General features: G+C 34.9%; 1 long non-coding RNA gene across 1 annotated transcript in view; it reads right to left on the reverse strand.

The window, feature by feature from the left end:
- Positions 1-7,674, reverse strand: part of LOC141583980 (uncharacterized) — a 116,388-nt gene extending 108,714 nt beyond the window's left edge. Inside the window, exon 1 of the long non-coding RNA XR_012516817.1 lies at positions 7,542-7,674. This is a non-coding gene — a long non-coding RNA (uncharacterized LOC141583980). The remainder of the gene's footprint in view (positions 1-7,541) is intronic.
- Between the last annotated feature and the right edge of the window lie 8,389 nt (positions 7,675-16,063).

Here is a 16,063-nt window from a genome sequence, read left to right on the forward strand (position 1 = left end):
GTTCACTTTTAAATGTGATCATTTTACTGATGTTGAGTTATTTGAATTTCTTACATATTCTGAATTTTAGTCTCTTATTAAATGAAGAGTTTGAAAATATTTTCTCCTGTTCAGCAGTTATTCTCTTTATTCTGCTGATTGTTTCCTTTGCTGTATAGAAGGCCTTTTAGTTTAATATGGTCCCATTTGTCTATTTTTTTAACCTATGTTTTTGAAGTCTTAACCATAAAATCTTTGCTTACACCAATATTCAAAGGCATTTCCTCCGTGATTTTGTCTAGTAATTTTATAGTTTTGAGTTTTAAGTCTTTAATCCACTTTGAATTGATGTTTTGATATAGTGAAAGACAGAAGTCTAGTTTCATTTTTCTGGCTATGGATATGCAGTTTTCCCACACTATTTACTGAAGAGGACATCCTTTTCCAAATGTATGTTCTTGGCACCTTTGTTGCAAATCAGATTACTGTAAATATGTGGATTCATTTCTGGGTTCTTTATTTTGTTTTATTGGTCTATGTGTCTGTTTTTATACCAATATATGCTATTGGATTATTACGGTTTTGCAGTATATTTTAAAATAAGGTATTGTGATGCCTCTAGTTTTGCTCTTGTTGTTCAGAAACATTTTAGTTATTAGGGCTCTTTTGTGGTGTCATACAAATTTTAGGTATTTCTTTTCTATTTCTGTGATTAATGACATTGGTATATTTATAGGGATTGCATTGAATCTGTAGATTACTTTGAGCATTTTAATGATATTATTTCAATGCATGAGCATAAGATTTTTTACATTTATTTGTATCATTTTAAATTTATTTCATCAATATTTTTTAGTTTTCCTTATTAGAGGACTTTTCCCTCCATGGTTAAACTTATTTCTATGTATATTATGTAGCTATTGTAAAAGGAACTTAAATTTGGTGAATTATTTCTTGGTTTATTGTTCAGATTGTTCAGAACTGGCATATAGAATTGTTACTAATTTTGCAAGTTGCTTTTGTAACTTGCTACTTGACTGAATGTGTTTATCTATTCCAAGAATTTTTTGGTGGAGTCTAGGTTTTTCTAAATTTAAAGTCATGTCCTCTGCAAAAGGGAACAATTTTACTTTGTTGTTTAAATTTGGGTGCCCTGTATTTCTTTATCTTGCCCTATTCAGTTAGGACCTCTAGTACTGTGTTGAATAGAATTCATTGAAGTACGTGTTTCTGGTGTCTTCCAGTTCTTAGAGAAAAGCTTTAAGCTTTTCCCCATTCTGTATGATGTTAATTATGGGTTTGTCAGATATGGCCTTTATTATGTTGAGGTATGTTTCTTCTATGCTTGAGAGTTTCTATCATAAAGAGATGTTGATTTTATCATATCCCTTTGCTGCACTGATTAAAATGATATATTTTTATCCTTAATTCTGCTGATGTGATGTATCACATTTATTAATTTGCTTATGCTGAATTATCCATGCATCTCTAGGATAAATCCTATTTGATCATACTGTATTGGCTTTTAGAGGTGCCTTTGGATTTGGCTTACTCATATTTTGTTGAGGATTTTGGTGCCTCTGTTCATCATGGATATTGGCCTGTAGTGGGGTGTGTGTGTGTGTATGTGTGTGTGTATGTCTATGTCTGAGTTTGGTACAGGATTATGCTTGCCTGGTAGAATGAGTTAGGAAGAATTTCCTTCGCCAATTTTTAAAAATAGTTTGAGAAAAATTTATGTTATTCTTTATAAGCGTGAAAGAATTTCGCAGTAAATCATCTGGTCATGAACTATTTTGGGGGGAGACATTTTATTACTGATTCAGTGTCATTACCTGGTTTCTATTTATTCCTGATTTAGTCTTGTCAGATTGTATATGTTAAGGAATTTATCAATTTCCTCTAGATCTTTCAGTTTATTAGCATATAGTTGTTTATAATGATCTATAAAAGTCGTGTGTATTTCTGTGTATCATTTTTCATATTTTCTTTTTAATGTATGATTATGTTATAATTTCAGAATTCTCTATTTTTCTTGGTTAGTCTAGAAAGCTGTGTTTTGATTTTGTTTAGTAAATAAAAGGCAACTTTTAAATTCGTTGATTCTTTGTACTATAATTTTAGCCTTTATTTCATTTAATTCTGCTTTAATCTCTGCTATTTCTTTTCTTCTATTGAATTTAGGTTTGGTTTGTTCTCGATTTGTTAGTCCCTTGTGGTGCATAATTAGGTTTGAAATCTTATATATATATATATATATATATATATATGCAGATTTCCATAAGCTTTCCTCTTAGTACTCTTACTGCTGTATCCCATAGGTTTTGCTATGTTGTATTTCCACTTTTATTTGTTTCAAGTATTTTTAAAATTTTTTTCTTAATTCTTCACTAACCCATCGGCTACCCAAGATTGTGTTGTTTAATTACAGTTTTCAAAGTTCCTCTTGTTCTTGATCTATTTATTTATTTTTGTATCATGGTGGTTTCAGAAGACATTTAGTAAGAGTTTGATTTTTTAAACTTTGTTGAGAATTGACTTTTTTGGCTAACATATGTTCTGTCTTAAAGAATGCTCCAAGTACTCATGAGAAGAACGTGTATTCTGTGAGATGGAATAGTCTGTAAATGCCTGTTAGGTCTAAATGAAATTTAAATGCAATATTTATTTGTGGATTTTTAGTCTAGATGATCTGTACAATGCTGAGCCTGCGATGGTGAAGTCTTCAACTCTTACTGTAATGGAGTCTATTTTTCCCTTTAGATCTAATCATGTTTACCTTATATATCTGGATACTTAGGTTTGGGTGTATATATATTTAGAATTGTTGTATCTTCTTGTTAAATAGATCTTTTTATTATTAGATATTGTGCTTCATTTTATTTATTTATTTTTTGTACTGGTTGTGACTTAAAGTTTCTTTTATCTGACTTAAGTATAGCTACTTCTGCTCATTTTTGGCTTCTGTTTGTGTGGAAAATCCTCTTCTGTCCATTCACCTTCAGTCTACATGTCCCTTTACAGGTGAAGTGAAATTACTGTAAGCATCTTACAATTAGGTAATGCTTTTTATCTATTCAGCATGTCTATAACATTTAAGTAGGTAATTTAAGCTACTTATGGTCAAGATTATTATTAATAGGTGAGAACTAATTTTTTTCACTTGTTAATTTTGTTGTTGTTTTGTATATCTTTTGTTGTTTTCTTTTTTCTCTTATTGTTTGTTTATTTCTCTCCATTTTTGTTTATCCTTGTGGTTGGTGTTTTTCAGTAGGGGCAACATTTGAGTTTTTGTTCTTTCTCAATTGTGGGTCTACTGTAACAAGGAGTCTTAAACTTTCATTTGTTTTTATGATAGCAGATAGTATCCTTTCACTTCCAGATTTAAGGCTCCCTTAAGCATTTTCTGTTGAGATAATCTAGTGGTGATTAGGTCCCTCAGGTTATTTACTCATTTATTTAAGGGGTGATTAGATCCCTCAGGTTATTTATCTATTTATTTATTTGCTTACTTATTTGTCTGGAAAAATGATTTATCCTTCATTTTTGAGGAATAGCTTTGCTGGGTATAGTTTTTTTTTTTTTTTATTGTTGTTGTTTGTTTATTTTCAACACTTGGAATATAGTCTCTCATTCACTCCTGGCTTTAAAATTTCTGCTCAGATAACTGCTGTTAGTCTGATGGGAGTTCCTTTATATGCGACTTGATACTTTTATCTTGCTATTTTCACAGTTTTCCCTTTGTCTTTAACTTTTGACAGTTTGATAATAATAAAAGTCTTCTTTGATGAGAAGACTTTTTTGTATTTATTTGCTTTGAGTTTCTTATGTATGAATGTCAAAATCTCCTCTAAGACTCAGGCTTGGGAAGTTTTCTGCTACTTTTTATTGTTGTTAGGTAGAATTTTGTTTTTGTTTTTACTCCTGCCTATCCTTTTTCCTTCTGAAAGACCCAAAACTCAAACTCTGTCAATTTATATTGTGCCATATATATGTAAGCTTTCTTTATTATTTTTATTCTTTCTACAGATAGAGAGACTAAATTCATATATATCAGTGTACATGTATATACTGACTGTGTTAGTCCCAAACACTTGTCTTCAAGTTCTGTAATTCTTTATTCTGCTTAAAGCTCTTGATTACATTTTGTTTTATTTATTATAACTTTTAAATCCAGAATTTCTGTTTTTTTATATCTCTGTTTAATTCTCATTCAGATCATAACTTGTTTCTCTGATTTTTTTTTTATTAATTTTATGTGTTCTCTTATCTCACTAAGCTTCTTTAATATTATTTTTGTTTTTTTTTCGGGTATTTCATGGATTTTTTTGCTGTTGAAATCTGTTGCTGGAGAATTATTGTGTTACTTTAAAAGCATCATGTTTTCTTACTTTTTCATGTTTCTTGTATCTATATGTTTGTATCTGCACATTAGTTGTAACAGCCACTTCCTCCAATTCTTTTTGATTTTCTTTCCTAGAGGTAGACATTTTTTTTTTCTGTAGATGTATCTACAATGTTGTTTGGGTAGGACACTTTAGACTTGATTCTGCATGTGTGCAGTATAGGTTTTGTATGATTACTTTGGTTATAATCAGCATCAGTGGTGTCTGTAATTTCCACAGTTGCCTATGCTGCACTTGTTAGTGAAAGCTGTCAGAAAAACTAGAGGTGTCAGAAAAACTAGTCGTTGGTCCCGAGTAGTTGTCACTGAGAGCTAGGCAAGCCTTTCTGCTATTGGGTCCCTTTGAGGCATAAGTGGGTACTGATAGAAGAACTAGGCAGGTTGATTCTTAAGCTTCCAGACCGCTTGCTTGAATAATAACAGCCATAACAGTGGACTGGGATTGTGAGCAGCATGTTTTATATCAGCAATGACTATCAAAGGCAGGCCAACCCTCAGCTCTCAGATGGCACACATTGGTGTTGGCAGTGGTGGTGGCAGCAGGTTGAGCAGGATTGTTATCAGGGCTCCCAGGAGTAGCGCATAGACACCAATGATGGTAGGTAGTGTGGAGTGATTCTCAGGCCACTGTGTGACAAGTTTGGGCACCAGTGACTGATAGTCTGAGCCTTTTTTAAGGCCCCCTAATGGTGCATGTGTGCACCGAAAGCAGCAGGCAAGAAAATTGATCCTCAGATCCCTGGACAGAGTTCTGCATATAGGATGTTGGCACGAGGTAAGGTGGGCCTGTCCTCAGGACCCCAGTGGTGTGCACAAGCACAGGATGTGATTGACAGTAAAAGATCATCTCCAGGTTCCCGAATGGCACGCTTGAGTGCCAGCAGCAGGCTGCCTTCTATGAGTCTGGTTTTTGGTATCCTCCCAAGATTATAACAGTAATTGCAAAGAACACTGATCACAGATCATCATAACAGATATAATCAGAATTTAAAAGTTTGAAATATTATAAGAATTACCAAAATGTGGCACAGAAACATGAAGTGAGCACACACTGTTAGAAACAATGGGACCAACAGAACTAGTCTGCAATGTACTGTCACAAAACTTCAATTTGTAAAAAATGTGGTATAATCAGAGTACAATAAAATAAAGTCCAATAAAATGAGGTATATCTGCATATGGAAAGAATACAAAGAATCCTGACAAATACATGGTTCTAATAACTTTGAGTCTGTGCCATGAGACTAAATTTCCAGAAATCTAGTTAAAAAAAAAAAAAAAAAAAAAAAAAAAAAAAAAAAAAAAAAAAAAAACTGGGCTCAAAAAACTGCTGACCTAACATCAAGCAAAATAAGAATTAATTGTATGGAACTGAACTGACAAAAATATTATAATTCTTAAAGGGTTTTTGTTCAAAACATTGATCATTATGTTTCAGTTTTTCAGATTTAAGCTAACTTTGTTTTAACCTATATATAATTTGCAGCAATTTGGGAATGCATATTTTTGTAAACAGATTTCAAACATTTACCTTCTTCTCTACCTAATCTCTCTAGAATTTAGAATTTATTCATGAGTATCCTCATTTTATGGCAATATAATTATTTACATAATTTCAACAAGAATCTCTATTTTAACAGCACGCAGTTGAAAAGCTGGCTCTTTCACCAAGGTTTTGAAAAGAGTGTTGTATTTTCTGATCTGACCAGACAGCTTTAAGAAACCGAAGTTGAATTATAAAGCCAATAAAGGTCCCTCGGTAAAACTTGCCTGATATATCTTGTCTACACAGTTACCTTATAGGGTTTCTGGCTTTGTGATAAGTAAAGAATGTAACTTTCTGGCAGGCCTAGGAATTTCAAGATATTTTGGGAACTTCTAGAAGAAAGGAAATTGCCAATTTATAGAGGTATTACAGATGCGGTCAGATGGTAAGGCTTTCTCTTGGCTCCTAGCCTTCACAGACCTTTTAAAAATCTAACCTGAAGTCACTTAATAAAAGTTTCAGCAAAGCCAACTTTTTAAAAGCCCATATTATCAATCACTACTCTTTTTGCATTTTATGCAAATAATATTGCCAAGTTAATGAGACTAAACTTACGTTCTTTTCAAACAAATTAGTCTGAATGTAAATATCTTTGGTAGAAATGGGGGTGAATGTAGAGAGAAAAATTATGTTAAAAAATAAGTTATAGTACATGTGTTATTGGATTCTAGCTCATTATTTTGAGGATTTTATTTTTTATCTACAATCTGGACTAGATACTAATTTCTTTTAGTTTTTATCAATAAGTTTTGAATCTCAGAACTAATATTTTTCAAATATCTTCCCATCCTTCTGATTTTTTCAATATTCACTAACATTGAAACTACTGTTCCTGAGGCTTTGAATGCTGATGCTAGTCAACTTGATAAAGAGACTTTGGAGAAACTACCTGATGGCTTGAGAGTGGACAACGTTTAAAACATTTAAACTGCACACCAGAAAATTCTGTCAGTTTGTCACTGCCTGCTCTGCTCCAACTGGAACTACTTTAGCTCAGATTCAGAAAGCTTCTCAATGAACTGCTATTCAGACTCAGAGAGTAGCTTGGAGAAGACTCCAGACATTAAGGTTTGTGAGTTTCTGTTTGTTTACATAGAAAAATCTCTCATTAAATTTCCTTTTTCTTATACTACATAGGACCTAAACTTGATAGGTCCCATTTACAATGCACCTCCTGAAGAGACAGAGCTGTTTAACTGAACTTACATATTCGCAGGACTAACAGACTGATTTAAAAAGGTATGTGGCAAGGTACTCAAATTTGTGGGCTTTTTTTCTGCTTTTTCCGATATGTTTTCTCCTCCTGTCTCAAAATTTCTAAGCCAAATCTCTACAAAGCTACCAATTCCCTATTATGTGAAATTAAATTTCAAATGGGAAACTGAAGGAAACCAGCACATTTTACTTGAAAATATATTTCTGGGAAAGAAAAATAAATCTTTGGATTCCAAAATCACCAAACCAGAAAAGAGTCAAGCTGGGACCTGCATCATGCAAACCTGCCTCCCATTTCATTCCTATAGAAGTTGTTAGCTACAAATTCAAAACCAGCAACACACCTCCTTCACAATTTGCCCACAGGAATTTCCCTGTGGGACTCTAAATCCTTACCTTAAAACACTTCTGTTGATTTTTCACCCCAGCCACGGAAATTCATAGCCCATGTTCACAGGTGCCGGATAGAAGACAGGGACAACTCAGTCATTCCTCTGCTGACCTGAGACAAATGCATATCTGATTGCCACCTCTGTCCTATGGCTTATGTAAAAATGCATATTCAGTGAGTCAGACAAAGGCATAAGTGACTACTCCTCTATCCTCCTCTCACATATAAGTAGTGTATTCAGTGAATGAAGGATGAAAGTCCCGAAAGAATGCAACCTTTTGTCTCTTGCCTACCTATAGCCTGGAAGACTTACCTTGAATTGTCCCACTTTTCCGGAATAAACCAATCTACCTCTTATACATATCAACTGATGTGTCATGTCCCCCTAACATGTGTGTAAAACCAAGATGTGCTCTCACTACCTTGGGCACATGTCCAGGACCTCCTGAGGTAGTGTCAGGGGCATGTCCTTAACCTTGGGAAAATAAACTTTCAAAATTAATTGAGATCTGTCTCAAACACTTTTGGGTTCACACTTCTTTGGCATATTTTGCTATGACTATCTAGAGGGGCTACAAACCACAGAAATAGCTCTGAAAAGTTGTCCTCTTGTGGGAGAATTTTCCAACTGCAGAGAAAATCCACATTAGTGGTTATTGGGGAGAGCAAAATTACCCGGTGACCATTGAACAGTCCCCAGAGACCAAAGTGCCTTATCCGAGGAATTTAGAAGGGAGCAGAGACCACCTGGTGGCCCTCAAACGGGCAAAACTGGGGGATTAAAAAATAATTCAACTTCACTACTATCTAAAGTCGGTATCTGGTTCCAGACCTCTTTTAAGCTTAAAATTTATAAATAGCTAGAATCTGTATATCCAAAATCCATTGTGCAACCCTTGCTTACATTAAGGCACCAAAATTACCACAAATGTGATTATTTATCATTGCCTAAGTGGCTAGTACGGTCCAAATTACCCTTAAGCTCCTGCCTTAAGGTCCATAAACACTCCTAAGGAAAATTCCACTGCGATGCTAAGACCTCTCTCACTGAGGTGCCCTGCTGTACCCTTTTCCAGCATTCCTCTTTTTTTTTGAGATGCAGTCTCGCTTTGTCACCACGCTGGAGTGCAATGGTGCCATCTCTTCTCACTGCCAGTTCCAGTGATTCTTCCTCCTTAGCCTCCTGAGTAGCTGGGATTGCAAGCATGGACCACCATGCCCAGGTAACTTTTCTATTTTTTGTAGAGACGGGGATTCACCATGCTGGCCAGGAAGGTCACCATCTCTTGACCTCCTGATCCACCTGCCTCAGCCTCTTAAAAGAGCATTCCTTCTAATAAACTTTCCTTTTTCAAATTTATATTGTTGTCGGTAAATTCTTCTTACCAGCCCATGATTCTACCACTTCCAATGATTCTGATGCTGGGGCTCTGATGCTGTTTTTTTTTGTTGTTGTTGTTTGTTTGTTTTTATTTTTATTTTTTGAGGTCCCTTATCCAGATCTAGAAAAGAGTAAATAAAAGACAAAAGAAAGTAAAAATACAGCACTTCTAAGTATTTACCAGAGAAACTTATACCACAGCTACCGTCTATTCTTCTGAGAGCTACTATCTGTGAGGCTTCATCTACATAACGGTACAGTCTTTGCTTGTCATGCGGTATGATTTTGGCTGTGTCTCCAAAAATCATCACAACTTGAATTGTAGTTCCCACACGGCAAGTTTTATCTTCCTTATTTAGATCTAGAAAAGAGAACCTCAAAGACAAAAGAAAGTAAAAATAGAGCAGATGTTCTCGTGGAATGAGTGAGTTCTCATGAGACCCGATAGTTTTTTAAGGGGCTTTTCCCCTTTTGCTCGGCACTGCTACTTCCTGCTGCCATCTGAAGAAAGGATGTGTTAGCCTCCCCTTCCACCATGATTATATGTTTCTGTGGCTTCTCCAACCATGCTGAACGGTGAGTCAATTAAGCTTCTTTCCTTTATAAATTACCCTGTTTCAGTTATGTCTTTATTAGCAGTGTAAGAACAAACTAATATACCATGCTTCTTTTCCACAACGCTTCTAGAGCACGTAACACCACCTCCCCCACCCACAAAAACCTCCAAGCCTCTATTACTTTATAGTCTATAAACTTCAGTGATCTGGCTCATCCTTGAGTCTTATAGTTGCAAGGCTCCCGTGTCCATATGCATGTTCATCAATTTGGACACATTTTTTTCCTTGTTATTTGGTCTATTGTCAGTTCCTCTTAACAACTTTATATTTAATCCTTAAGAGAGAAGTTTTAGACTTTCCTATATTACGTTTGTTTCTGCTACCAAGCTTTCACAAATACTATATCTTCAGCTTGGAATTTGCTGGCTAACTCCTATTTAATTCTTTTGTAGTCTGTTCTTACAGGAAATCTTCCTTAGCCCTTTATCTGTTGATTAGGGAGTCCCTTCTCCACATTTCTAGGAGTCTCTGAACTTAAATCATCAGTAGACTTCTGTTAGGCTAATGACATTCTTGTAGCTTATATATGTCTCTGCAATTTGATTTCCAACATCTAGCATAGTTCTTCAACTAGTGTAGTTTCATTTGTTGTTGGATGTTGTGGATGTCCATATTGACAGTATTATTCCCACTTCTTTTACTTTTATGTATTATTTTATTTTATTTTATTTTATTTTTGAGCTGGAGTTTCACTGTCACCCAGGTTGGAGTACAGTGGCATGATCTCAGCTCACTGCAACCTCCACCTCCTAGGTTCAAGTGATTCTCCTGCCTCAGTCTCTTGAGTAGCTGGGACTATAGGCACGCACCACCACACCCAGCTAATTGTTTGTATTTTTAGTAGAGATGGGGTTTCATCATGTTGGCCAGGATGGTCTTGATCTCTTGACCTCATGATCTTCCCACCTCGACCTCCCAAAGTGCTGGGATTACAGGCGTGAGACACTGCACCTGGCCTATTCTCACTTCTAATTACCGGTATTAGTGAAGCTGGTGCTAGCTCAGCTACCCTCTACTACACCATGCAAAAAAGCAAGGATATCATTCCTACAACATCAGGGACCTCTCTCAGCTGTGGCCCCTACTATTTTAAGCCATCACTTTCTGTCTTTTTTTTTTTTTTACTTTTGCTTTAAAACACTTAATTCTAGAGAGCAACTATGACTGCCCTTTTTCCCTCATAGGAATGTCTCACTGCTCACGGCATGGTGAAGGAAGTGTGTGAGCAAGCATATACCTGAGTCATGAATGGTTTACAAAGCTTGGACTTCCCTGTAGTTAGTGAAGTGCCAATGAAGGGTTTTAACTAAGGGAGTAACAAGGCTAAATTTTCATTTTAGATAGATCTTTCTTCTAGCTCTGCAGAAGATGGATTTGAGGAAAAAAGTGAGAGGGAGCAGGGAAGTGAGTAACAAGAGTATTCAATACTGCAGACAAATATATTAAGGGCCTATCCCCAGAGTCAGCATTTTTTTTTTCATAAAGTGCCAGGCAGTACATATTTTAGGCTTTGTGGGCAATCTATCCCAATGACTTAACTCTGTCTCTGTAGCTGACAAGGTAGACAATATAAATGAATGAGCTTTAGTGTGTTCCAATAAAACTTTGTTGTGAAATGTAAAATTAGAATTTCATATGGCACACAATATTATTTTCATTTGTCACATGATTATTATTTTTCTTTTATTCATTCCAAACATTAAAAATGTAGAAACCTTTCTTATTTGCTGGCCGCACAGAACCAGGCAGCATGCTAGATGTGGCCAATGCATTATAACATATTAACACCTGGCATCTACTATTTATTTGTTTGCAGAATGGAATAGGGATGGTTTTTAAAATGCTGATGAGTATTAGGCTTTGATTTACCCGTAATTCATGAGTTCCTAGAATAGTATGCATCAAATAGCAAATATCCAAATATGTGTTGAATAAAGATACATGTTATCAGAAGTAGTGACATCAGATTCTGGTGAGGAAGAAAACAAGAAAGAACGTCATATTTTAAGCTTTTGTGAATTAAGGTATTATAGGACCACTTACCAATGTGGAGAATTCCAGAAACAAAAAAAGTTGACTAGAAAGCAGGAGAAAAAGGTAATTGCCTTCTTTTCTGTTTGGCTGGTTCTTCTTCTCAGGACAAGACATTAGCTGCGTTTAAATTGATTAAGATTATCCACTAAACGTCCAACGTATCCTGAGTTTTTGTACAGATACTTCTAGAACTATTGCTGACTAAAAAGTTATCTGATTAATATATTTCCTGAAGAATATTTATCCTTAAACTGGTGATTACTATGAGCTCCTCTTAATTGAGACATTTGCTTTAATTTATTTTCACTGCACTGGAGAAAGAAAGATATATTTCTCAAAGACTTTCACTTAGTATTATTAGTAGTAGCTTGAAATATAGACAATAGCAGTCAGGGCCACAACGTGGAAAATGAAGTGGAAAAATTCTGTCACTTATAATGCTATTTTTACTCTCTAATTTAACTTTGTCTTAGGTTTCCCAAGGCCAAAATGAAGAACACCACTGAAGTACACTTCATATTACTTTCTCTTTCCTCTCTTTTTTTTTCCCTTCCATTTTGTTACTCACATATTCCAAAGATATCTCAGGCTTGCAGACCATTCTTCCTCTCTTTCTCCTTCCCGTCCTGCTTTTCCTTTTTCTCCTTCTCTTTATTCAGACATTTATGTCCGTGAGACTTGTGGTTCCCAATAAAGTAACATGACTAATATTTAAAGTACAAGTTATTCTGTTTCTTGGTAGATATATACTAGTATTTTCAGAATAGAATTATATACTCTGAATCCAAAAAATAACAGTCAAGAGGAAAGAAACACATCAAATGTGGCATTGTAAAAATTTATCTGCCACGAGTCATTCATGCAAATCTGGAGGAAAAATCTGATGCCATTTTTGGTGCAATCAAACACTCCAGTTTAAACAGTAGAGCTGCATTTTCAGAGTTGTCACATGACATGGGGCTCACAAAATTTTACTTTTGTAAGATAACCAGACTTTTTAAATCTAAGAGGTCTTTGAAATTCAGAACTAGAAAAAAAAGTTACAAACTTCTAATTAAAAAATGGCATCAGGGAATGCAACCGTCTGATTGGGTCAATTGCTTCCTGCCCTAGTTTTATGAATTGAAATTACTTCTGCTTACTAATGGCATTAGAAAAAAAACATTAAACTATTTCTACATGTCAAGGTTAGACAGGTTAATGAAGAACAAGGTCCTCAGGCATCATTGTTTATAAAATGGGAGCAATGAGGTATGAGTAAAAGTAGGCTATTACTACATTACCATCGCATGAGCGTTTTTACATAATTCTCTTGAATCAATCCCTAGCATTCTTTTTCTGGTGACTAATTCTATTTTTTCTTTAATCTTCCCAATTTCTTAGAATTATTATCCCAATTCTGACCTGTTTTCTATGTTTTTTTTTTTTCTCTTTACTCTTATTTTTAAACTCTTTATTTATTTGCTTTTCTCTATAGGTACAAACTTTTTTTCTAAGCATTTGTGTTGAGTAAACTATTTTCTGTTCAATGATTAAAATCATAAGCAAAATTATATAACGCACAATAATATATTTTGCTTTTCCCTAACACTTAAAACCAGGGAGAAAAAATTTTAAAGCAGGTTTGGAAGACATAGAGACCTCATTTCAATACTGGATCCCTTAACCCTGCTTTCCTAAAAACCGAGGAACAAAACCAAAAACGCTTGATTCAAACTGGTTTAAAAGTCTTATAATGTGTATTAATTTTTGATAGAATGGAGTGCTTAATCCCCTCATTAACACCTTTATTTTTTTCAATATGTTTATTAAACCTGTGTTATGAAGAAGGTACTTTTTTTAGTGCATTTAATAATGGGGGAAAGAAGATTCTAAGGCATAATAACCGTCTCAAATAACTAGCAAGAGTTGAATGATAGATGTACGTTTCTATCTTCATATTAGTATACGATGCCAGGCAATAAAAATTGGAAATACAAAATCCTTCAAAAACACAAGACTATCGATCATAAATTATGGAAATATTTGAGGGGATAACACAAAATGTACCTTTAGAGAAAGTATCATTTCATTGTCACCTGGAAGAATGTAATTTATAAAGACAACCAGTAGAAGTTGAAAAAAAATTGGTTATTCTAGAATTTGGGGCAAGGAAATTTTATGTAATTGACTAGAGTTTGAAGAAATAGAGCTGACGAGGCATAACAAATTTATTTTATAGGGATATAGTTTATGGAAGTTAATCTTGAGCTATGACATGGTGAGTAAAAACAGATAGCAACTGAAACATTAGAATCGTAAATTATTTTGCCATTGCTTTAATATCTTCCCCCTGCTTGGGGGGAAACATAGTGATGATGGTGATAAGTATCACATCAACACAACAGCAACAATAAACATTGTTGGTGCTTACTATATGCCAAGCCTGGTAATAAACTATCCACAAACCTGTAAGTTAAATACTCAAATTGATCCTATTTTATATGTGAATAATTTGAAGCACAAAGATATTAACTGGCTGGCTCTAAAAAACACAGCTTCAAGCAGGTAGATCCAGGATTTCAACTATCATGCTTGAATCTTTTTGATATCGGCAAGAGGATGGAAATAAGTAAACAGTGAAACACTACTTAACAAAACACACCCAAAACTAATCACAGAAGTCACCAATTTTCCTTGTTCTGTTTGTGCTTCTAGCCTTCCCCATGAACCTCAAAATAATCATTTACTCGTCCACCTCTTTCATTTCCATTTTATGTCTATACTCTCATATTATCTGTAAGAATGACCTCCATTTGGTGTCTTCCCTGACAACCTCACGTCAGTTCCTGATTTATTGTGGTAGCTCTTACCTGATTTATTGTGGTAGCTAACAAATGAGTGTGTCCACTTCCAGTATTTCCATATGCTGCCACGCTGTAGTTACAGTGATGTTTCTAAAATGTAATTCAGTTAGCAAGCCTATGGGAGGATGGAGGGTGGGAGAAGGGAGAGGATTAGGAATAATAACTAATAGGTACTCGGGCTTAATACCTGGGTGATAAAATAATCTGTACAAGAAACCCCATGACAAAAGTTTACACATGTAACAAACTTGCACATGTACACCTAACCTTATAAAAGTTAAAAAGAGAATCTTTTTTTCAAAAATGCAATTTAGCAGGACACTCATCTGCAAAAAGCCCTTATCACGCTCCTTAAATTTTGAATTCTATACTTTGGCATAGAGGAACTTAACAACTATTAGGTCCTCTTTTGGGCTTTTTATAAATAGGGACAAACATAAATTTCCAGAATTCTTTCAATGCAGTTTTTCATTTTGGTTTTGGTAGTTTTTTTTCTATTGAACAAAGTTTTTTTTCACATTTACAGACTTTATAGTTTTCCTGCTTCTGCCTGGATCCATCTGGAGAGCTGCTACTTTCATTTAAAGATACTTATCAGACCTCATCTCCTTTTTGAACCTTTTCTGAACCCAGCAATCAAATGTTTTATTATTATTATTATTATTATTATTATTATTATTATTTGTACATATAGAATCCTATACTGACTATTTTTGGAGCACTGTAATACTCCAAATTCATGCATTTAAATCCTGACTCTACCTATAAGCTCTTGGAAATCAGAAAAAATTATATTGTGATTATTAGTCTCGGGGCCAACCACAGAACTTGATATCTAGTAGAGGATGAATAAGTGAAACATTGAAGGAATGAGTAGTGTTGTGGATATGATTAGATCCTGGCTCCAGCTGTTGGCTTCCTCTAAAAAGGAAAAAGGTATATAATTGATTAAAAAAACAAACAAACAAACCAAAAACACTGGTATCTCTCCTTAAGCCTCTCTACTGTTCATTTCCTGGTATAATTTGATTATACCATGGATCTAAGAAGCCAGAGAAGATGACAGAGAGTCTGCATTATGTTCGTACTGATGCATGAATTTTTATCTAATACATGAAAGGAGAAAAATCTGAATTAAAGTAGTTGCGAACTGTCACACATGGCTGTTCTGTGCTCCCAAAAGATGCCTGGAAAGCCAGATTTGAGTGGGCGAAGGTGGGAGGTTTAGAGCAAGGGAAAGACTAAGAAATTGGGAGTGGGGGTGACATGAGAGAAATCCAGGAGAACAGAAAAGAAACTGCAAGATAATTAGCTGCCATGATTAAAGGGTTTCATTTTTCAAATCACTTTTCAATCTCATTCATGTCATGCAAAACGTTAAGATCTATTTCTAGACTGAGTAATATGCTGTAGTACAAAAATTTGATAAATAATTATCTTCTTCTTTTATCCATAAAAATATTAAGACAGATTCATTTAATTACCATAACCAAGCTCGACAGGGTGCTGGCTGGGCCTTGATGGATTGCCATCCCCTGCCTGACTCACGTGTTTGGCCTTGAGCCTTGTGAATGAACACCTGGGGGCAGAAGCTGGCCCAGCTCCTTCCAGTTCACAGCAGAGCGCGGCGTGTCATGCTGCTCATTTTC

This window comes from Saimiri boliviensis, chromosome 3 (genome assembly GCF_048565385.1).
Source record: "Saimiri boliviensis isolate mSaiBol1 chromosome 3, mSaiBol1.pri, whole genome shotgun sequence".
Taxonomy (NCBI): domain Eukaryota; kingdom Metazoa; phylum Chordata; class Mammalia; order Primates; family Cebidae; genus Saimiri; species Saimiri boliviensis.